Source organism: Triticum urartu, chromosome 6A, assembly GCF_056163025.1.
Source record: "Triticum urartu cultivar PI428250 chromosome 6A, HENAU_Tu73, whole genome shotgun sequence".
Classification (NCBI taxonomy): Eukaryota; Viridiplantae; Streptophyta; class Magnoliopsida; order Poales; family Poaceae; genus Triticum; species Triticum urartu.
In genome coordinates this window covers 61,040,652-61,064,358 of record NC_141878.1, presented here as the reverse complement: position 1 = coordinate 61,064,358, position 23,707 = coordinate 61,040,652, and positions in this window count along the sequence as shown.

Sequence of the window (23,707 nt, the reverse complement as noted above, 5' to 3'; positions counted from 1 at the left end):
CTGTTGGTCTTCAAAGAAGCAGAACTGTGTATCTCTCTCCACTGCTGAATCTGAATACATTGCTGCTGGATCTTGCTGCGCTCAGCTTCTATGGATGAAGCAAACACTCAAAGACTATGACATTCATCTGAAGCAAGTGCCACTCTACTGCGACAATGAAAGCGCCATCAAGATTGCTAACAACCCAGTTCCGCACTCGAAGACAAAGCACATTGAAATTTGTCATCACTTTCTTAGAGATCATGTCATGAAGGAAGATATTGATATCATACACGTCAACACTGAAGAGCAACTGGCAGATATCTTCACAAAGCCCTTGGATGAGAAAAGGTTTTGCAAGTTACGGTGTGAGCTAAATATCTTGGAATCCTCAAATTTCCTATGATCAGGCACACATCCTAACTCTTATGCATGTTGATGACTTAGATGTTCAACACATGAAGTAAAGTATGTCTTCAATCAATGAAGACTTACATTCTGAGTGTGAATACATTAACGTAGAATTTGACTTCGGAGCGCCACGATAATTGTGCGTCGTGTCTGGGTGTAATACTTCCTATACGGTGGGTAACTCCACCACCAAATTCTTCCCTTAGAAGTGTTTTTCTCATGGCGTTACATTTGCAAAGTCTTCGCATTTTGTTTGTCTTCAATATTACCATGGCCTCATGTTTATCTTCAATATATTGATTTAGCTTCTGTCCTCTACATCATTCACTTATAGCTATGTCTTCACATTGAATCTTTTGAACTAAGTGAATGTGATCGGACCCTAACCTTTCTATGCTCATGTCTTAAGTCTATCTATCCAAATCATATGCATTCTATTGAAACTGTCAAAACATCTTCTCTGCGTCCTTGTCAGCAGAAGACACAGAGACAAACATTAATCTGTTTTCAATGCTAAATCCTTTCTGCCTTGGACCTGGAGAAGTGGGAACGACCACCCGACAATCCAGGCGTGCGTGGGAACATGGAACAACCTCCAATGTGTTGCATGATCGCTGCGTGTCCTTCAGATGTGAACCGCCAGGGGCACCTACGTAATAATGTTGTGCCGTCCCTGTCTCTATAAATACACGCCTCACCCCAGTCATTATCTCTTCTTCCACTCTCGCACAAACCCTAGCGCCACCGCTAGCACTCGACGACGCCGGCGACGAAGCACTTAGCTGCCGCGACCTCACCGACGCCGTCCTCACGCCGACCGCGGACATCATCTTCTCCGCCGTCGCCGTAGGTGTCCTCCATCGCCAAGTTAGGGCACAGAAGATCGAACTGCTCGGCCTCCTCTCCCACTCTGTCTAGCAGTTCCTCGTGTGGTAAATAAAACCTCCTTTTTACAGTCTTTTTGATCCGATAGATTCATCCTTTTCAACCAAAAGTGGTTTCTATTCCCACAAGTTGGATCTATCTCATTCTGCAACTCATAGCATGCCTAGTATGTTCACTTATGCTTCACAAAGTAGTTAGATTCCTCACTTGTACTTATTTGTGGATTCGTACAATCTGGAACCAACTCTCTACATATGAGTGAATGTCTTTGCACTATGAGGTTAATGTGTCAGGACCCCGATTGCAACTCACATTGATCTAGCCGGTAACACCTCATATCACTTTGCGGCCTCACGCACGGTATCCCCACGGGTGTCACCTTACCAAGGCCCAGGACCGTCTGCGCCATTTGGCTCACGTATATGATAGTGCACCTAGCATCCATATGACAGAGAACCCGGGCTGACATGGCTAGTCGTGAACCCAAAGCGGCACTGACCTATAGGGGTAGGCATACATGAATCACATCGAGCATGTCGGTCAACAGCATGTGAATCTGGGCTGTAGCACTGGGCTAACAGGACTCCGAATGTCACTGTGTGACATTTCCCCGAAGGGACAGACATAGGAATGAAGTGAAACACATGCCAGCCAGTCAAGTGTCCTGAGCAGTAGTGCTGGGCTAGCAGGACTCCGGTGAACCGGGCTACAGCTGACTACTATGGCTCAAGGAGCACTAGACTACATTTCCCCATAAGAGAGGCTGTCAAGGATAAACAACTAGATTGTCAGATCCCACACATACCAAGCATTTCAATCATACACACAATATGCTCGATATGTGTAAATACAACATGGCATCACAACAAAACTCTACAACTCAAGTACTTTATTTAAAGGCTCTGGAGAGCCATACATAACATGTTCATACAGGTAGGAGTCACAAGACCCGACACTCAAGTCATACAAGCATACAAGCACATGCGGAAGCAAATAAGTCTGGGTGGCAAGTTACACATCGACGTCGAGGTCTACGTAAAACCCATCGGAGGGGGCGGTGTTGTCGTCTGAAAACAGTAATTAAAGCAGCATGAGTACAAAGGTACTCAGCAAGACTTACAACAGATCCTACTATACATGCTTATTCTCAAGAAGGTGGTGGAGTTATTGCAACAAGTCAGCTTTGACTCTTGGCTAAGCTATCCTACGAGACACCACTGTAAAATAGTTTTTCGCACACAAGTCCACTAATCACGAACACAATACTCCACTGGGGATCCTCCCTCGTCATCCTACGAGAGGGCCATCCTCGATACTCACACTTATCTTTAGTCTTTTAGTAGTAACCATTAACGTGTCTATGAACCGTACAGGCAACCAAGTAGTCCTTTACCGCGGATGCGGCTATTCGGATAGTTTTATACCCTGCAGGGATGTACTTCGTCACACATGTTTCCACCACTTAGCGTCTGCACATGACATGTGCTCGGTAGACTTCAAGCGAAAGCCGACGTTGGTGTAGTGTCAGGACCCCGATTCCAGGTCACATCGATCTACCCGGTAACACCTCATATCACTTTGCGGCCTCACGCACGGTATCCCACGGGTGTCGCCTTACCATGGCCCGGGACCATTTGCGCCTTTTGGCTCACGTATATGATAGTGTCGCTAGCATCCATATGACAGAGAACCCGGGCCGACATGGCTAGTCGTGAACCAAAGCGACACAGACCTATGGAGACAGGCATACATGAACCACATCGAGCATGTCGGTCATCAGCGAGTGACTCCGGGCTGTAGCACTGGGCTAACAGGACTCCGGGGAACCCGGGCTGTAGCAGGCTAGGCAGGACTTCGGATGTCACCGCGTGACATTTCCCCAAAGGGATAGACATAGGAACGACGTGAAACACATGCCGGCCAGTCAAGTGTCCTGAGCAGTAGTGCTGGGCTAGCAGGACTCCGGTGAACCGGGCTGTAGCGGACTACTATGGCTCGAGGAACACTATACTACATTTCCCCATAAGAAAGGCTGCCAAGGATAAACAACTAGATTGTCGGATCCCACTTATACCAAGCATTTCAATCATACACACAATATGCCCGATATGAGTACATACAACATGGCATCACAACAAAACTCTACAACTCAAGTACTTTATTTAAAGGCTCCAGAGAGCCATACATAACATGTTCATACAGATAGGGGTCACATGACCCGACACTCAAGTCATACAATCATACAAGCACAAGCGGTAGCAACTAGTCTAAGTACGGACACTAGAAAGAAAGAAGGCTTCTCGAAGCCTGTCTATCTACATAGGGCCCTCCATGGCCAGGATCACCACCTGGGTGGCTAGTCACTCGTCGATGTCAAGGTCTACGTAGAACCCATCGGAGGGGGCGGTGTTGTCATCTGAAAACAGTAATTAAGCAAACATGAGTACAAAGGTACTCATCAAGTCTTACAACAGAACCTACTATACATGCTCATTCTCAAGAAGGTGGTGGGGTTATTGCAGCAAGCCAGCTTTGACTCTTGGCTAAGCTATCCTACGGAACTCCACTAGTAAAATAGTTTTCGCACACAAGTCCACTACTCACCAACATAATACTCCACCGGGGATCCTCTCTCGTCATCCTACGAAAGGGCCATCCTCGGTACTCACACTTATCTTGAGTCTTTTAGCAGTATCCATTAACTTGTCTATGAACTGTATAGGCAACCAAGTAGTCCTTTACCGCGGACGCGGCTATTCGAATAGATGATGTTAACCCTGCAGGGGTATACTTCTTCATACACGCTTTCATCACTTACCGCCGTTTACACGACATGTACTCGGAAACCTTCAAGCGGAAGCCCAGCAAGGGTGTCGGCCACGACCTACCTAAACACTTAAGTCTCTAGTCCAGGTTTATCGCCTATCCAGGTTCCATCCGCAGGGAGTCCGGCCGAGGTTTCCAGATACGGCCCCGAACGATGTGAACAGGGTCCCGAGACGCCAAACGGGCGCCCAGCATACCCGGCCACGGTGTATCTACCGCAACATAGCCCACCCCTAGGGTCAGCGCTACGCACGGCCGCCAACACATAACCTACAAGCACCAGAAACTATTTGCAACTCCTGGACAGAGTACTAGGGTGATTAAGAAGCCGAGAGGGTCCATTGGTTTCGGGCCCAATGTACGGTAGTAACTACATCTTAAATCACACATACAGATCTCAGTTCTTATGGACGGTCTCAATGAAACAACCCACCGTGTACTCCTACATGGCCTCTCATCGATACCTTTACCAAAACATGTTCAACACATCCCTCACATTACCGACATAAACTTTTCACTCTAGCCCATCACCCAGATGAACCAGACCTGACACAACTCTAAGCATAGCAGGCATAGCAAGGTAGGAATCACATACATGGCTCAATCAACTCCTACACATGCTAGTGGGTTTCATCTAGTTACTGTGGCAATGGCAGGTCATGCAGAGGATAAGGGTTCAACTACCGTAGCACACAGCAGTTTGAATTGCATTGTCTTAATGCAGTAAACAAGAGCAGAAGCGAGAACATGGGTTTGTATCGGAATGATCAATGGGTTTCTTGCCTGTTGTAGAGGTAGTAGGGTACTACCCTTCAGACGGATACTCGGGGTTATTCTCGGAGGCAGAACCTACCACGAAAGACCACCGAACATAATCAACACATGGCAATGTGCAACAATATGATGCATGCTATGATATGGCAAGATGAAAGTGTCTTGGCCTAATGCAAGCTAAATCAGAAGGGGATGAACTCATTTGAATCAAAGATTCAAATGTTAGATCATTAAACATGGCCTTATTAGTGCATTACCTTATTCTGCTTAAACAACAAGGTTAACTTGTTTTGTCATGCATGAAACCATTACAGATGGATAGAAGTAGGTTGAATTACCTTAGTGCATGAATTTTTCTGATTATTTTTCATATATAAATCTTTGCATTTGGAGCTATGGTTGATTTTCTATGATTTTTAGAAGTTTTGGCTATTTTCTGGAATTTCCTATTAAAGAATAAATCCAGTAATTGAATTAATGCGTCAGCATGACATAGGTGCGACGTCAGGGGTCAACTAGGTCGGCCAGGTCAAACCTGATTGGTGGGCCCTGTCTGTCTGTGTCACAACTAATTAACAGAATTATGTTAGTGCTAATTGACTGTCAGTGGGGCCTGGGCCCACATGTCAGTGACTAAACTAATTAAAATTAGTTAAAACTAATCTTAAACTATTTAGCAGACCAGCCCCACCTGTCATAGACTCAGGGGGGGTCTACCTGGGCCCACACGGGGGTCAAACAGGGTCAACTCGCTGGCGGCTTGACGCCGGCAACAACAGACGCGGCGGAGGGGCTCGGGTTTGCGTCTCCGGCGACCAAATCAACGACGGAGAGCAGCTACGTGAGGCGGGGAGCGAGCCACATTGTTTGGTGGAGAAAGAGGAGCTCGGGGAGGCCGGGAACGACGCCGGCGACGACCTTGGCGGTCGCCGGAGTTCGGGCGAGGATGAACCCGAAGCTACGGGGCACGGCAAGGCGCGGGGAGTGGTGCGTTAGGCTCCTGGGAACGCGTGGAAGACGAAGGCGTGCTCGGTGGCATCCTAATGTGGCTGTGGCCACGACGGCGACGTGCGGTGGCGGCGGCGAGCTTCGGCTTTGATGGCAGAGGTGGTTAGAGGACGCGGACGAGCGCGGGGAGAGGGGGAAACGGTGGCGGAGCTCATAGCGGTAGCAGGGGAGCGAACAGCGAGCTCGGGGAACGGCTGGAGCGAGCAGGGCGGCGAAGGGGATCTCCGGTGGCCGGAGTTGAGGACGAGCTTGGTGCAGCGTCTCCGGGGCGAGCGAGCGCTCGGGGCTCAGCCTACTTGATGTAGTCGACGACGGCGGAGCTTCCTTGCATGACGGGGCAACGAATGGACGGCGGTGGCTGCGGTGAAGCTTGTTGGCGGCGACGGCTGCGCTCGGCAGGAAGATGGGGAGAGAGCCAGAGAGGGAGAGAGGTCACGGGGAGAGTGGTAAGAAAGTGAGGGAGACGTGGGGGTCGGCGTGGCACTCGTGGACGCTTCTAGGGCATCGGCGGAAGCAGGAGGTGGCCGGCGTGTGGCCGGGGGCGCCGGCCACGCGCTCCTCGTCCTCCTGGCGAGAGGAGGGGGACGACTAGCAAGCGCCAGTCGACTGGGCCGAGCCAGGTGGGCTGGTGGGCTGCGCCTGGTAAGTTTCTCTCTCTCTCCTTTTTTTTCTTCTGTTTTTCTGATTTATTTATTATTTCTGTAACTTCAGGGCTTTATTAAAAATATCAGGGCATTACCATAAATCATAAAATTAATCATGGCCACTGCTTAGAATATATCTAACAGCAAACATTTTAGTTTATGATTATTTGAGCATTTGAAATATTTTATAGCATTTAAATGCCCAAATGCAAATACCATAAGGATTAATCCAATGACCTTTGATGTCCTAGAAAAATGTGCACCATTTTTGTCAAAGGTTTTAACCCAAAACAAAAAGGGTGGGCTTTTTAGAAGGGCATTTCAGGTTCATTGGTAAAGTTTTTAGTAAACCCTAGTTGTTCCAGGGAGGGGTGCTGGGGGTTCTGTCATCCTCTTTTGAAATTTAAAAGGAATTTAAACATGATGCACACTCTAATGCTTGAACTAACTAGGGTGTGACAACTCACCCCCACTCAAAAGAATCTCGTCCCGAGATTTAGGATCCTCCGGAAAGAAGGTGGGGTACTCGAGTCGAAGACGATCCTCCCTTTCCCAAGTGGCTTCTTTCTCGGAATGGTGTGACCATTGAACCTTAAGAAACTTGATATTGTGACGTCGAGTGGTACGCTCGGCTTGATCAAGGATATGAACGGGATATTCCCGATATGAGAGGTTATCTTGTAGATCAAGCGTTTTGTGGTCTACTCCACGGATAGGATCCGTGAAGCAACGCTTGAGTTGAGAAACGTGGAAGACATCGTGAACTCTGGAAAGATGCGAAGGTAGTTCCAATTGGTAGGCAACTTCTCCTCGTTTGGCAAGAATGCGAAAGGGTCCAATGTAACGAGGAGCCAATTTTCCTTTGATACCGAAACGATGGGTTCGCTTTAACGGAGTAACCCGAAGGTAAGCCTTCTCGCCGACTTCATAAGTCATGAGTTTATGTCTATGATCATATTGGCTCTTTTGACGAGATTGGGCTGTTTTCAATTTCTCACGAATAACGCGAACCTGCTCTTCTGCTTCCTGAATCATATCCGGGCCAAAGAGTTGTCTTTCCCCGGTTTTTGACCAGTTAAGAGGCGTTCGACATTTTTGTCCATAGAGAACTTCGAAAGGAGCCTTGCCCAAGCTAGCTTGATAACTATTGTTTTAAGCAAACTCTGTGAATGGAAGGCATTTCTCCCAACCCATTCCGAATGAGATGACAGAGGCTCGGAGCATATCTTCCAGAATTTGATTGACTCGTTCTACTTGACCACTTGATTGACGATGGAAGGCGGTGCTAAAAGAGAGACGAGTTCCCATAGCATTTTGGAAACTTCCCCAAAATCGAGAGGTGAAGAGACTCCCACGGTCTGAGTTAATTTCCAATGGAACACCATGAAGAGACACTATTCGGGAGAGGTACAAGTCAGCTAGCTGGCCAGCGGTGATACTCTCACGAACAGGTAGGAAATGGGCTACCTTGGAAAGACGGTCGATCACGACGAAGATGGCATTATTCCCTCTCTTGTTCCTGGGAAACCCAGTGATAAAATCCATACTAATTTTATCCCATGTCCACTCGGGAATAGCCAAAGGTTGAAGGGTGCCAGCAGGCCGTTGATGCTCTGCTTTAACACGACGACAAACATCGCAATTAGCAATGTATTGAGCAATTTCTCTCTTCATCCTAGTCCACCAAAACCTCTGGCGTAGGTCTTGATACATTTTAGTACTGCCGGGATGAATGGTGAGAGGGGATTCATGAGCTTCCTTAAGGATCAGCTGCCTCAGGTTTCGTGCCTTGGCAACCACTAAGCGGTTTCCAAAGTATATGACACCTTGATCATCCACGGAGAAACAATTCGTGACTCCTTTCTTAATGTTTCTCTTAATACGGGAGATTCCCGGATCTACCTTCTATGCCTTGATGATCTGATCCGTAAGGGTAGGTTTCGCCACCAGGGTGGATAGGAATCCTCGAGGAACAATGTGAAGATTAAGCTTACGAAATTCCTCATGGAGAAGTGGTTGACTTTGTTGTAACATCAGGTTGTTACAATAGGATTTACGACTTAGCGCATCAGCCATGACATTGGCCTTGCCCGGGGTGTAAGTTATTTCTAGGTCGTAATCCGAGATCAACTCGACCCAACGTCTTTGCCTGAGATTCAAATCTGGTTGGGTGAAGATATATTTCAAACTTTGGTGATCGGTGAAGATCTCGCAACGATTACCAAGGAGGTAATGTCGCCAAGTTTTGAGTGCATTGACTACAGCTGCAAGCTCCAGATCATGTGTGGGATAGTTCTCCTCATGTGGGTGTAATTGCCGTGAAGCATAGGCAATTACCTGACGATCCTGCATGAGTATGCAACCTAGTCCTTGTCGCGAGGAGTCGCAATAGATAATAAAGTCCTTGGAGAAATCTGGTGGTACCAGTACGGGAGCAGATGTCAGACGTCTTCTCAGTTCCTAAAAACTGAACTCGCACTGTGGGGTCCACTCGAACTTTTTATCTTTCTTGAGGAGTTCAGTTAGAGGTTTAGCAACCTTGGAGAAATTCTCGATGAAGCGGCGGCAATAGCTCGCTAAGCCAAGGAAGCTCCGAACTTGCTTGACCGTCTCAGGTGGAGTCCAATCAAGGACGGCTTGAACTCACTCGGGATTGACAGTAATACCCTTACCAGAGATTACATGGCCTAGATAGGTCACTTCTGGCAACCAAAATTCACACTTGGAGAATTTTGCATAAAGGCAATGCTCTCGAAGTTTCATCAATACCAGCCTTAGATGTTCGGCATGTTCCTCTTCATTCTTGGAGTAGATGACTATGTCATCGAGGTATACTACGCCGAATTTATCCAAATACTCCATGAAGACCGAGTTCATTAACCGGGAGAAGGTGGCCGGGGCGTTGGTTAAACCGAAGGACATAACGGTGTACTCGTATTGGCCATAACGAGTAACAAAGGCCGTTTTGGGAATGTCCCCATTTCTGATTTTGATTTGATGGTAGCACAACCTCAAATCCATCTTGGAAAAGACTGAGGACCCACCGAGCTGATCATACAGATCGTTGATCCTGGGAAGCGGATACTTGTTCTTGATAGTGACCAGGTTGACAGGTCGGTAATCTACAACCATTCAATCTGTTCCATCCTTTTTCTTGACGAAGAGGACGGGGCAAGCCCGAGGAGAGGAACTAGGATGGATGAAACCCTTTTTCAAGGACTCATCGAGTTCGTTCTTAAGCTCGGCTAGTTCTAAGGGTGCCATCTTGTAGGGTCTTCTAGAAATTGGAACGGTTCCTGGAACAAGGTCTATCACAAACTCGACAACCCTGTCAGGTGGAACACCTGGCAGTTCTTCTGGAAAGACATCCGGAATGTCTCGGACTACCGGAACATCTTCAAGGTCTGGAAGGGGGTAGGCATTTAGGGAGTAAAGCTGGCGCTTGGCCACTCGAGTTAAGACATTGACTGTCTTGCCCGATGGGTGAGTAAGTTGAACGGTTCTAGTGGCACAATCAATCTTAGCATAATGAGCTGACATCCAGTCCATAACCAAAATGATGTTTATGTCCGAGGACTTGAGAGCTATTAAGGATGCAAGGAAGACAATTCTATCGACAAGAATTTCGTTCCCATGGCTTACTCTAGATGTTTGCCGTCTAGAGCCATTGGTTTGAATTTCCATGGTAGAGGGCATGTCACAGAATGTCGTATTATGCAATTGAGCATAGTTCTCAGATATGAATGAATGAGATGCTCCAGTATCGAAAAGAACAGATGTCGGATGGCAATTAACAAGGAGTGTACCGAGGACGACGTTAGGATCCTCATGAGCCTCCTTGGCTGAAACATAGTTGACATGGCCACGTGTAGTTGTGACCGGCTTGGCATAGAATGTCTTTCCCGCTGGCTTACCACGGCCAACAGACTTTCCAGTTTTATTGGGGTTGTTGTTCTGGGGACACTCTCGGCTATAGTGACCCGGCTCTCCACACTTGAAACACATCACCACACTGGAACGGGGAGCAGCGTTAGCAGCGGGGCCACCATAGGGCTTGGGCGGTGCAAACTGCTGGTTGGGACAAGGCGCCTCAAAGGATGGCCTCGGGATAAACCTGGTTGGCAGTGCCGTGCTTGGGATCCACACCCGGCGCTTCTGAGCTCCAGAGCCGGATGAAGAGCCAAAATCACGTGAGCGCTTGCGTGAAGCGTCATAATCAGTCTGGCTTGTCTCAGCGTTGATGGCTTTATTGACCAACTTCTGAAAGGAGGTGCACTCGTGCAGACGAAGATCGCGGCGAAGCTCAGGGCTGAGTCCCTTGCGGAACCTTGCCTGCTTCTTAGCGTCGGTAGATACTTCTTCAGGAGCATAACGTGCCAGATTCCCAAACTCACGGCTATATGCATCCACAGTCGGTCTTCCTTGGGTGAAATTGCAGAACTCCTCCCTCTTGCGATCCATGAGACCTTCCGGAATGTGATGCTCACGGAAAGCCTCACTGAATTCAGCCCAAGTAGTAATTTGGCTGACCGGGCGCATAGCTTCGAAGTTTTCCCACCAAAGGCTAGCAGGGCCTTCGAGGTGATAGGCAGCATAAGTAACCTTGTCGGCTTTGGCTACGTTGGCAGAACGTAGCTTGTGGGTGATGCTGCAAAGCCAGTCATCCGCGTCAAGGGGCTTGATGGAATGGTTAAACTTTGGTGGGTACAGCTTGATAAAGTCATTGATTGACACCAAGTCATTTCGCTGATGGCGTGAAGTGTTCTGCTCAATCCGCTCTAGCAGGCGGTTAGTCTCACGCTTGTTTCTTTCCGCCTCCAGGATCACTTCGACCAAAGAGGGCGGGTGAGGCAGATTTTCACCCCTAGCTGCACTGGCTTCCCTCTGCTCCGGGGCAGCAGGGTTGCTGCGGGTGTTGACCATCCTAGGAGAAAACAAGACAATGGTTTAGATAAAGATGGCTCAAACTTAGCAAGGAAGTGCAGAATGTAATGGATAACACGGAATGCAGAGATGTTCATCCGTATGGCATGGTAATATAAAACTGCCATATATATACCAACGGTCATACACATCATACATAGTTTAGTACAAGCCCAGGCTACAGTACAACTATGATGAAAGACGTTACATCTCATCGGAGGCATTCCAAGCTCCTATACATTATTTGTCTACACCTCCGGAATTGATTACACACAAAGTCATATTCCACAAGTCACGCAGGACAGTGGAGATACAACTATTACAATACTAATGATACTACTACTAACTCAGACAGCACCGTAGTAGTCCTCATAGAAGTCACCTCCATAGCCTGGAAGTTCAACGTGATCATCCGGGAACAGACGGTCCTGAGGAGCTTGTGGACCAAAGGGGCTAGGATGAGGTCTTGGACCAACAAACGGTGGTCTGCGGGGACCACGGGGTGGGGTGATGCCTCCCACATCACGCCAATCTACCATGTCTGGCAGAGCAGATCTCACAGGATACAGATCCCTTGAATCCATACATCCAGCTTGCACCGCAGGTGCAAACCGAGTCAATGTGGCCCAATGATCAGCATGGGTATTGAAAAGCTCCAGCCTCAAGGCCCGATTCTCTCGGTCCTTATCTTCGAGCATCTCGGCAGTGGTACGAATGAGTCCTCCTGAGTGGAGTCAGCATAGATAGCCTGAAGATACCCTTGCGCTCCCGGAAGTGAAGCTGGCATGTAACGGAAGTCGGTGTTCCGAAGCAGGCCAGTCCGGACTCGCATGATGGTCATCATGGAATAGGCAGCATCCTGCACAGCCATCTCAACAGTAACCCCGAGTCCATAGGAACAGTGAAGGGGCTCGGTAGATCCAGGATAAGAAGGAAATATCCTGACGGTGCAGAAATATTGGCTTTGATTAAAGTCTCGGAATTGCTCTTCGACGGTGTATTCGGGATACCAACGGTAACCCGTCTTGATCATTACCCGGACTAACATAGCAGTATGACCGGGCACATCGAGGCACCGGGTCAGGCGAACCACTTGGTTTTGAACACGGTTGGCCATCTGAAAGCACAACCACAATGCAAAGACATTAGAATTTCTAGGGAAAATTGGACAGCATAACAGCTGTAAATGCTCAGGAAAAGATTTGAGACATCCACAACAGTTTGCAATACCACTCAACAACATCATATCAAGGTTCTGATTCAATTAGCAACATACTAAGAATAGTAGGAACTGTACTGGGGCTTGTAACAACAATCCTATAAGCTACTACGGATTAGTAACACGTGAACCTGATAGAAGAAGAGAGCCTAGTCCTTAACCTATGTTGAATGAGAAGAGAATGACTCAGATCAGAGGACATAAGGTAAAGGAGTAAAAGAGCCTTATGTTCCCTTCCACAATCAATTCCCCTACATATAACTAAAGCATTTCTAGACTCGACATCGACCAGTTTGGCTCAACAAACCTACAGGCAGTCCGGCTCTGATGCCAATGCTGTCAGGACCCGGATTCCAGGTCACATCGATCTAGCCGGTAACACCTCATATCACTTTGGGCCTCACGCACGGTATCCCACGGGTGTCGCCTTACCATGGCCCGGGACCGTTTGCACCTTTTGGCTCACGTATATGATAGTGTCGCTAGCATCCATATGACAGAGAACCCGGGCCGACATGGCTAGTCGTGAACCCAAAGCGGCACAGACCTATGGAGACAGGCATACATGAATCACATCGAGCATGTCGGTCATCAGCGAGTGACTCCGGGCTGTAGCACTGGGCTAACAGGACTCCGAGGAACCCGGGCTGTAGCAGGCTAGGCAGGACTCCGGATGTCACCGCGTGACATTTCCTCGAAGGGATAGACATAGGAACGACGTGAAACACATGCCGGCCAGTCAAGTGTCCTGAGCAGTAGTGCTGGGCTAGCAGGACTCCGGTGAACCGGGCTGTAGCGGACTACTATGGCTCGAGGAACACTATACTACATTTCCCCATAAGAAAGGCTGCCAAGGATAAACAACTAGATTGTCGGATCCCACTTATACCAAGCATTTCAATCATACACACAATATGCCCGATATGAGTACATACAACATGGCATCACAACAAAACTCTATGACTCAAGGACTTTATTTAAAGGCTCCAGAGAGCCATACATAACATGTTCATACAGATAGGGGTCACATGACCCGACACTCAAGTCATACAATCATACAAGCACAAGCAGAAGCAACTAGTCTGAGTACAGACACTAGAAAGAAAGAAGGCTTCTTGAAGCCTGTCTATCTACATAGGGCCCTCCATGGCCAGGATCACCACCTGGGTGGCTAGTCACTCGTCGACGTCAAGGTCTACATAGAACCCATCGGAGGGGGCGGTGTTGTCGTCTGAAAACAGTAATTAAGCAAACATGAGTACAAAGGTACTCTTACAACAGAACCTACTATACATGCTCATTCTCAAGAAGGTGGTGGGGTTATTGCAGCAAGCCAGCTTTGACTCTTGGCTAAGCTATCCCGCGGAACTCCACTAGTAAAATAGTTTTCGCACACGAGTCCACTACTCACCAACACAATACTCCACTGGGGATCCTGTCTCGTCATCCTACGAAAGGGCCATCCTCGGTAATCACACTTATCTTGAGTCTTTTAGCAGTATCCATTAACTTGTCTATGAACTGTATAGGCAACCAAGTAGTCCTTTACCGCGGACGTGGCTATTCAAATAGATGATGTTAACCCTGCAGAGGTATACTTCTTCATACATGCTTTCACCACTTACCGCCGTTTACACGACATGTACTCGGCAACCTTCAAGCGGAAGCCCAGCGAGGGTGTCGGCCACGGCCTACCTAAACACTTAAGTCTCTAGTCCAGGTTTATCACCTATCCAGGTTCCATCCGCAGGGAGTCCGGCCGAGGTTTCCACATACGGCCCCGAACGATGTGAACAGGGTCCCGAGACGCCAAACGGGCGCCCGGCATACCCGGCCACGGTGTATCTACCGCAACATAGCCCACCCCTGGGGTCAGCGCTACGCACGGCCGCCAACACATAACCTACAAACACCAGAAACTATTTGCAACTCCTGGACAGAGTACTAGGGTGATTGTCGGTGTCAAAACCGGCGGATCTCGGGTAGGGGGTCCCGAACTGTGCGTCTAGGCCGGATGGTAACAGGAGGCAAGGAACACGATGTTTTACCCAGGTTCGGGCCCTCTTGATGGAGGTAAAACCCTACGTCCTTCTTGATTAATATTGATGATATGGGTAGTACAAGAGTAGATCTACCACGAGATCAAGGAGGCTAAACCCTAAAAGCTAGCCTATGGTATGATTGTTGTATCATGAAGTTGTCCTACGGACTAAAACCCTCTGGTTTATATAGACACCAGAGAGGGTTAGGGTTACACAAAGTCGGTTACAATGGTAGGAGATCTTGAATATCCGCATCGCCAAGCTTGCCTTCCACGCTAAGGAAAGTCCCATCCGGACATGGGACGAAGTCTTCAATCTTGTATCTTCATAGTCCTGGAGTCCAGCTGAAGGTATAGTTCGGTTACCCGAACACCCCCTAATCCAGGACTCCCTTAGTAGCCCCTGAACCAGGCTTCAATGACGACGAATCCGGCGCGTAGATTGTCTTCGGCATTGCAAGGCGGGTTCCTCCTCCAAATTCTTGATAAAAGTTTGTAAACACCAAGAGTAGTGTCCGACTCTGCAAAATAAGTTTCCACATATTGCCACAGAGAGAATAATATTAACACAAATCTAATCTGCTGACGTATTCCGCAGCGTGACATCACACTACGGCCAAGCCTTTATTCGAATCGTTTTCACTTTTCCACCTCAGCGTGTTTTGCAAGGCGGTTTCCTTGGCACGTATTGTCAAAGCAGAGATCGTGTCCCCCATTTACGGGATTCTCATCAATACGGACGTGGTTAACCCAACCGCGCCATTTATCACGACGCTTGGGAGGCAAGCGAGTTTTACTAGGCTGGTGGGGACGCATAGTCGCATCCTCTCATATAAGGGGATAAGGATCCACCTTTATACCTACGCCTTCTTCCTCCTTTGCCTATCCATCTTCTGCGCACCCGAGCTCCAGCGCCCAATCCCGCACTTCCTACCTCAACCTTCTCCAACAATGTCCGGAGCGGGAGGCAAGTGGATGGTCTCCTCCGTCACGGAGGGCCATGTCAAAAGGCTAAGGAAGGCCGGATACCTGTCCAAAGACATCGCGCACCGGCTTCCTGAGGAGGGGCAGCTTCTCCCCACCCCAAGGCCCCATGAGAGGGTAGTATTTCTTCCCCACTTCCTCCGTGGACTGGGTTTTCCTCTCCACCCATTTGTCCGCGGGCTCATGTTCTATTATGGCCTAGATTTCCACGATCCGGCCCCGAACTTCATCCTCAATATCTCGGCGTTTATCGTCGTGTGCGAGGCTTTCCTCTGCATCCGCCCCCATTTCGGCCTCTGGCTCAAGACCTTCAACGTCAAGCCAAAGGTGGTGCGCGGAAACCAGGCGGAGTGCGGAGGTGCCATGGCGGGAAAAATAGCCAATGTCCTATGGCTCGAGGGCTCCTTTGTGGAGACCTTTGAAGGGGTGGCAGTCAGGGTGGTTTTACATCACCGAGCCACGCGATCTGAAGTGGATCGCAGCCCCTGAATTCCGATCCGGACCCCCTACGCGGCTCACGTCCTGGAAGGAGATGGGCCTGTCGTGGGGCGACGAAGAAGAGGTGACCGGACTGCAAAAATGCATCCAGTCCCTGGTGAACAAGCAGCTCAAGCTTGTCAACGTAGTCCACGTCATGCTCGTCCGCTGGATCCTTCCGTGTCAAGAACGGGACTTCAATTTGTGGGAGTTCAACCCGGTGCAGCACCGAACTCTGAGCAGGCTCTTCGACACGATGTACGAAGATGTCTGGAAGGGGCTAACCAAAGGCGCCGAGGCTCTCACATCCGCCTCCGAAGACCGCGGATTCAGCTCGCAGCATCCTGCTAGCGAGGTAAAATATTTTCATCTTTTACAGGATGTTAAGTTTTCTTCATAGTTTGACTCTATGCGGGATCTAAACTCCCTCACCTTTGACAAGATTGGCAGGCGAAGTCCGGACTGATTAACTGTCCGACTCCCTTGCCCGAAGACCCAACCCCTGCTCTCCTAGTGAAGCTACTGGTTCCGGCACCTTATGTGGTGCCGGAAAAGAAGGCCAAGAAGAAGAAGGCCACGGGGACTCGAAAGAGTTCCCGGCATATGGTGGTGTCGGACTCGTCGTCCGATGAGTCCGAGACGCACTCCTCCCGTGAAGACGAGGAGGAGGAAGAAGAGACCTCTCCCCCTCCAGCGGGGGGAGGAAAGAAGAGGAAGGCCGCCCTAGTAGGGGAGGCCGAAGGGTCCAAGAAGAGGAAAACCCCTCTGCCGGACTGCGCCCCCGACGCCGACGAGGATGAAGAGGAGTGGCCGGACAGGGCCAAGCGTCCGGCGAAATCGTAAGTGTTCGGATACCAGAGTAACCCATGATATTCCTTTTGTTGCGCAACTTTCCCTAATGTCGAATATAATCATGCAGCCCGCCCATGGACGGGCTCGACGAGTCGTCGAGCGGCTCCCTGGATTCATCGGACGTGAATTCAGTTCCGCTCGCTGCCTCCCCCTGTGCTGCGGATGACGCCGAAGTGGCGTCGCGACAAGCTCCGGGGCAAGAGGAGGTGGTCCAGGAGGAGCCGCGAGGCGACCTCCCGGACTCCAGGAGTAAAGGGGACAAGACCCCCCAGGGCTCCAAGTCCGGCTTTAGGCCGGGCACCGCACCGGAATCATCGACGGTTCCGGACCGCGGCAGGCGAACTCCTGCCAAGAGGAGCAAGCCTATTGAGCCGGCGTCCTCCGTCCAACCGGAGGCGCCGGACAATCCGCTGGAGGTGCTTAAGGGCGCCTCCATCGACGAGGAGCACCGTACCATCATGAGTACAGTGGTCCAGAAGGTTCGGTCCGCCAAAAGCGGACTGACTGAAGCTTGTGCTAGCCTTCTAACAGGCTTAGAGGTAAGTAAAAATATGCAAAAATATTACTGCATACACAGTAGCCCCTAATGCTCTATTTGGCGTTCGGAAAGAATAGAGGATCTATTAAATTTCGCAAGAGTCTAACTAAAAAAGAGTCAATATACGTATGCAGGCTTCGCTGCTGGCCACCGCCGCACTGACTGCGGAGGTGGTTGCCCTAAAGCAAGGCCTCGAGCGGACCGAGCAAGAGCTCGGCCTTGCCAAATGGCAGCTCGAGGAGAAAGAAGGTAAGAGATACCTTATAGAAAAAATGCCTATAAGAAGACGCAATTGCAAAAAATGACAGGAGTATACTGCTTCTTGTAGGGGGCGCAACTGAGGTGGCGACCCTCAAGCAGGCGCTGTCCGAGGCCGAGAAGAAAGCGACCACCGAGCGCACCGAGCGGGAGAAATTTGAGGCGCAGGTCGGCGAGGTGCAGCAAGAGCTTCAGGCTCTCATGAAAAGACATGAGAGTTTGGAGCTCGACTCGAAGACGCGAGTGTCCGAGCTTGCTGCGGCCCTTAAAACTGCCAAATCTGCCAAGGCCGAAGCCCAGAAGGCCCTCTAGGAATTGGATGCGGTGAAAAAGATAGCGGCGGGTAAGGCATTCTCTATGCAAAGCCGACATATAAAAGTAAACTACTTGTTACTTACCCGAATCCGGAGCTCTCCAGGGGCATTCGCAGATCTTCCCCGCAGCGTATCCGATGTCGCCGCATTCTAACGAGCCGAGGAAGGCAGCTCAATAGAGAAGGTGTTCTGGTCTCAGTACGCTGAGGCCGGACACCCTGTGCCCTTGAGCGACTAGCTGAAGCAGCTGGTCGAGCTCCACAAGGCGGCCGAACAGGCCCTGAAGGGCTTCATAGTTCGCCTGTGGCCTGGAGAGGCCCTTCCTGGGAGCTACTTCGGACTGGTGCGGCGGCTGGTGGAGACTTGTCCAAGGCTCGAGGTCATCAAGCGCTCTGTCTGCATCGAAGGTGCCCATAGGGCCCTTGCCCGTGCAAAGGTGCACTGGGGTAAGCTGGATGGTGAGAAGCTTGTGAGGGACGGGCCGCCGCCGGGGAAGGAGCATCGCAAGCCCGAGAACTATTACAAGGATGTTCTGGCCGGTGCCCGCCTTATGGCGGATGAATGCACCAAGGATGTAATTTTTGAATAAACTCGCTCGTGTTATCCTGTGCGCTGAAAACTTGTTCATATGCGCTAAGCAATGCTTGAATTTAAAATATTACTTTCTATGCGGCCGTTTATCAAAGAATTGAGAGATGGCCAGTCGTCGGCTTCTGCCCCCAGGCCACTAGTGCTGGGGTGTTCGGGATAAACCTGAGCGCTCTTTTTCCCATTATTGGGTCTGTCGAGGGAGGTGCTCAGCACAACGAACAAGGCAATCGGACTATAATGCTTGAACACTCTCACTTAGCCATAGAACTCTATAATTTTAAATTTCGGCGAAGTCCCTAGTATTCGGAAGACCGAGTTTGGGGAGGTATCCACGCCTTGGCCGGACAAAGCCGGTTCCTCGCTTGAAGCGGCATAAGTCTTTATGGACTCGAAAAACCTCTACAACAGCGACCGGCCTCTCGCCTCATCATGACAGTCAGTTTTAGCTTTCTCTACTGAGGTGCTCAGCCCAGCTCAACTGGGGCACAATCGCAGTAGTTCTCCTAGTGCTACCTTAGCCGATATAGCGGAACGTAAGGCACCAAAACATAGGAGCCGGGCATACCCAACTATTGACCCAAATCATGATTCGGAGCCGATGCATATAGTGCTATAAGTTTGGGGTGCCGCACTTGTGAAAGTGTATGGACTTCTCATGCCATATTGATGGGTACTGAAGCCCCTGGCGTATTTTTGCCGTACCACAGTGTACGGATGCAGCATGTTATTCATAAACATATGTATAAAAAGAGGATAATGCAAAAATAGACAAAAAGCTATGCATTGTTTATAGAAAGGCTGCTATGAAAGCGGAACGATACAAATAGTGCGATAAGCAAAATAAATTGGACTATCTAACATGTCTTGGCCAGGGGCAGGCCGCGGAATTGTATTAAAAAACAGGTATACTGCTCGCAATAGAGACCACCTGGGAGTTCCATAATCACTACTAGAATCAGCTACTTTGCCATCTGCCAGCTCTTTGCCATCAGCTACCTGAAAGCAGACGGCAAAGAACAGGCTGATGGCAAAGAAAGCCTTTGCCATCAGCCAGTTCTTTGCCATCTGCTAGCTGACGGCAAAGAATCTTTGCCGTCCGCTAGCAGACGGCAAAGAGGGAGTGGGCCCCACTAAGGAGCTGGTTAAAAAATACTTAACGGCCCCCCTCTTTTCCGTCCGCTAGCGGACGGCAAAGCGCACATTAGCGGACGGCAAAGGTGGCGGACGGCAAAGATTAAACGTATCTAACGGCCGGCGCGCCCCACCCCCCCGCTCTCTCTCTCTTTCCCTCCCACACACGCGCGCCGCCGCCCCTACCACTCGCCGCCGCCCGGTCGCACCACCGCCCTGCCGCCCCACCGTCCCCCCGCCCCGTCGCCCCACCGCCCCATCACCCCGGCCCCCGCCCCGTCTCGGCGCCGCCACGCCCAGGCCCCCCGGCGACCCGGCCCCCCCGCGCCCCACCGCCCTGGGCGCCGACGCTCCACCGGCCGCCCGCCCCGTCGCCCCCGCCACGCCCCGGCCCCCCGGCCCCCCCGCGCCCCACCGCCCTGGGACCGGCGCCGCCGCCCCAAGCCGCCCCGCCCCCCTCCTCCACCGGCCACCTCCTCCACCGGCACAGGTGAGCTCTACCTCTCCTTTTTTTTCTTTTTTTTAGTTTTAGTTTTATGTTTAGTTTAGATTTAGTTTTAGGTTTAGGTTTAGGTTTAGTTTTAGTATAGTTTTAGGTTTAGATTTAGTTTTTTCCTTTTTTTCTTCTGTTTTTTTAGTTCTAGGTTTATGTTTAGATTAGATTTAGGTTTAGTTCAGTTTTAGGAAAGAAAAAGAAGAAGAAGAAAAAACAGGAGAGGATGAGAAGAAGAAGAGGAAAAAGGAAAGGAAGAAGAAGAAGAGGAGGAGGAGAAGAAAAAATAAGAAGAGGAAGAAGAAGAAGAAAAAAACAGGAGAGGAGGAGAAGAAGAAGAGGAAAAAGGAAAGGAAGAAGAAGAAGAGGAGGAGGAGAAGAAAAAAGAAGAAGAGGAAGAAGAAGAAGAAGAAGAAGAAGAAGAAGAAAACAGGAGAGAAGGAGAAGAAGAAGAGGAAAAAGGAAAGGAAGAAGAAGAGGAGGAGGAGGAGAAGAAAAAAGAAGAAGAGGAAGAAGAAGAAGAAGAAGAAAAAAACAGGAGAGGAGGAGAAGAAGAAGAGGAAAAAGGAAGGGAAGAAGAAGAAGAGGAGGAGGAGAAGAAAAAAGAAGAAGAGGAAGAAGAAGAAGAAGAAAAAAACAGGAGAGGAGGAGAAGAAGAAGAGGAAAAAGGAAAGGAGGAAGAAGAAGAAGAAGAAGAAGAAGAAGGAAAAAAAGGAAGAAAAGGAAGAAAAGGAAGAAGATGAAGAAGAAGAAAAGGCACCGACCCCGGCACCCCGACACGACACCCCGACCCCGAGACCCCGACCCCGACACCCCGACCCCGACCCCGACCCCGACCCCGACACCCCGACCCCCCGAGCCTGACCCGACACCCCGACCCCGAGCCTGACCCGACACCCTGACCCCGACACCACACCCCGACCCCGAAACAACACCCCGACACCGACACGGCACTACCCCGACATCGACACGACACCCCGACCCCCGACCCCGAAACAGCACCCCGACCCCGACACGGCACCCCGACACCGACAGGACACCCCGACCACCGACACCTCCCAAAAAGGTGTTCTTTGGCCTTCCAGAGGCCGACGGGGTCATATATTTGTGAATTATTAGTTAGGTCATATATTTTTTGATTTTTTTATGAAAAACATCATATATAATTGTGTTGATCGTGTAGTTTTAAACGTGCAGTTGTTTCATCGCTGCGAGGTTTGGTGTTCGACGACCTCGCCGTGCATTTGACGAGCTCTGCCCCTTCGTTCGTGGGTGAGCACAAATGACAAGTCCTCCTCCCCCATTAATTATTTGATGTATTCCGATGAAACTTGATAGCTAGCTATATATGTGTCTTGAATCATCAGTATGCGTAACCAATATGTGTCTCCCGTTCGAAAGCGTCATAGTTATAAATATGCATGTATTTGCATATTTATAACCTTGATTCTTTCGAATTGTCGAACGCTATCCATGGACAGCCTGAGTATGTGTAGATTGGGTTCGTTTTCCCATATGCTTTGCTCTGGATCCAACGCATATATTTCGTCAGTGCCTCCCCTGTTGTTCTCCGGGTACACATCCTCTCTGTTTATTGCAGAGACGTGTATCAGAAGAACAACGGGGAGGTGCTGCTGAAATTTTGCGTCGGATCCGGAGCATAGCATGGGAAAATGAACCCAATCTACACATACACGGGTGGGATTAGGAGCTATCATTACCTATTAGAGTGTAGGTTGCATGGACGTAATAAAATTGACAAAGTAGATCAACTGATGAATATATACATGGTGAATTACATATATAATTGTTGTGTGCCCAGTAGCTCTGAAAGTCAAGATGAGTGACCGTGCGTGGATGTATACCGGTCACACTGGTCAGAACAAATGGAGCGCTGAATGGTTCACAAAAGCTAAGGGGTTTGTGCAAGCCGCATTTGCAAATGGCCAAAAGAAAACCTGGTGCCCCTGTTTCCGGTGCGGCAATTGGGAAAAGAAGACAGAGGCTGAAATGGGCAAACACCTGCAGAAGAGTGGTTTTACGCCCGATTATACGGTGTGGACATTACATGGTGACTCTGCCCAACGTGACCGAGCTGAGGTGGATCGTCGTCGCACCGACGAGCATGGTACCGGGATGGAAAACATGGTGCAAGGCTATGATGATGCTCGGGATTCGGACGAGGAGATGGAGGAATCTGCAAAGGCCTTCAATGAAATGTTGGAGTCTTCGAAACGTCCGCTCCACGAGCACACTGAGCTTTGTCAGTTGGATGGCATCTCACAAGTAATGGCTCTGAAGGCTCAGTTCAACTTGGGCAGAGAATGCTATGACGCAATTATGATAGTATTTGGACGCTTTCTACCCAAAGGCCATGTAATGCTTGCAAACCTGTACCAGTCGGACAAAATCCTCCGTGCACTGAAGATGCCCTATGAGAAGATACATGCCTATGAGAAAGGATGTGCCTTATTTAGGCTTGACTATGCGGACTTGAACTATTGTCCCATTTGCAAGTCTTCCAGGTATATTGTGGTAGACAACGGTATGGGTGAGAAGACACAGACCAAAATCCCCGTTAGTGTTCTTCGGTATATGCCAATCGTACCAAGACTTCAACGTCTTTTCATGGTCGAAGAGACGGCCAGACAGATGACATGGCACAAAACAGGCAAAAGAACCGAACTAGATGCAGATGGGAATCTGATGATGGTACACACATCGGATGGTGTTGCGTGGAAAAAGTTTGATGAATTACATGCTGACAAAGCGGCAGATCCGAGGCATCCTCGAGTCGGCATCAGCACGGATGGGTTCAGTGTGTTTGGTATGACGGCAGCCCAATACAGTTGTTGGCCCGTATTTGTCTTTCCACTCAATCCCCCCCGGACAGATTATGCAAAGAAAGAACATTTTCCTGACGTTGATAATTCCAGGACCCAACTATCCGGGCAAAAATATGAATGTGTACATGTAGCCGCTTAAGGACGAATTGCAAGAAGCCTGGGATAATGGGTTCAAGACATATGACGCCTTTAGCAAATGGAACTTCATAATGCGTGTCTGGTACATGTACTCGACGCATGACTTGCCGGCGTATGCGCTATTCGTTGGCTGGTGTGTGCATGGAAGGTTCCCGTGCCCCACATGCAAGGGAGCTCTTGAGTTTCGTTGGCTTCAAGCCGGTCGCAAGTTTTCTTGCTTCGACATGCATAGACAGTTCCTGGATCCTCGCCATAAGTTCAGGAAAGACAAGAAGAACTTCATCAGGGGTAGAGTTGTCAAAAACTCTGCACCACCTGCATTGACAGGCCAACAGACCCTAGATCAGTTAAACGCTCTCGAGCCAGATCCACAAC